Below are 662 nucleotides of genomic sequence, written 5' to 3'. Positions count from 1 at the left end.
CAACAGTGATAAAAATAAATCCTTTCCTTCCTCACCTACTAATCCTCTTTAAATCCTTCTAATATTTTATTTAATCTTTCAAATCCTTTCTTAATACTTTTTTAAATCCTTCTCTTCCTTTTTACTTCTTCCAGTTTGTTTTTTTTTACCCTATTAATCCTCTTTTTAAATCCTGCTAATCTTCCATTATTCATAATCCCTTTTCAATCCTATTAATCCTTTCTTTAATCATTCTAAACCTATTTTAATCCCTTTTTTTTATCTCTGTTTTCCTTTACTTTTCCTTTCCTTTTTCCAATCTTTTTTTAATACTCTTAATCCTTTTGTTTAGTCGTAAGCCTTTCTTTTAATCCTAATCCTTATATAATCCTCCAAATCCTTTGTTAACCCTCGTAATCCCTTTTTTTTCCAACCCTTCTAATCCTCTTTCATCCTAATTCTTCTCTTAAATCCTTCAGATTGGACGCCCTCCTGGTCTAACTTCGTACGCGGGACCTTCAAGTTAGGCTCGGGCGCGGCTGTGTTGAACTTAGCACGCAATAAGTCCCTGAACTTGGCAAACCATCCTACCAGACCCTTCCCTTCTCGTGCTGCCTCTTTTCCATCCTAGGGAGATTCGTCGTTTTAATCAGGTTGGTTTGGAGAGGGAGGCTTTGGGAGAA

The 662-nt window shown here is 36.1% G+C and overlaps 1 protein-coding gene across 1 annotated transcript in view; it reads left to right on the top strand.

Moving 5' to 3' along the window:
• LOC119594805 (glutamate receptor ionotropic, delta-1-like) overlaps positions 1–662 on the top strand; it is a gene marked incomplete in the record, with an annotated part of 12,585 nt that overhangs the window by 1,316 nt on the left and 10,607 nt on the right. The window contains 1 exon segment of the mRNA XM_037943895.1: positions 459–632.

This window comes from Penaeus monodon, chromosome 34 (genome assembly GCF_015228065.2).
Source record: "Penaeus monodon isolate SGIC_2016 chromosome 34, NSTDA_Pmon_1, whole genome shotgun sequence".
Classification (NCBI taxonomy): domain Eukaryota; kingdom Metazoa; phylum Arthropoda; class Malacostraca; order Decapoda; family Penaeidae; genus Penaeus; species Penaeus monodon.
This window is presented reverse-complemented; position numbering and strand designations above follow the sequence as displayed.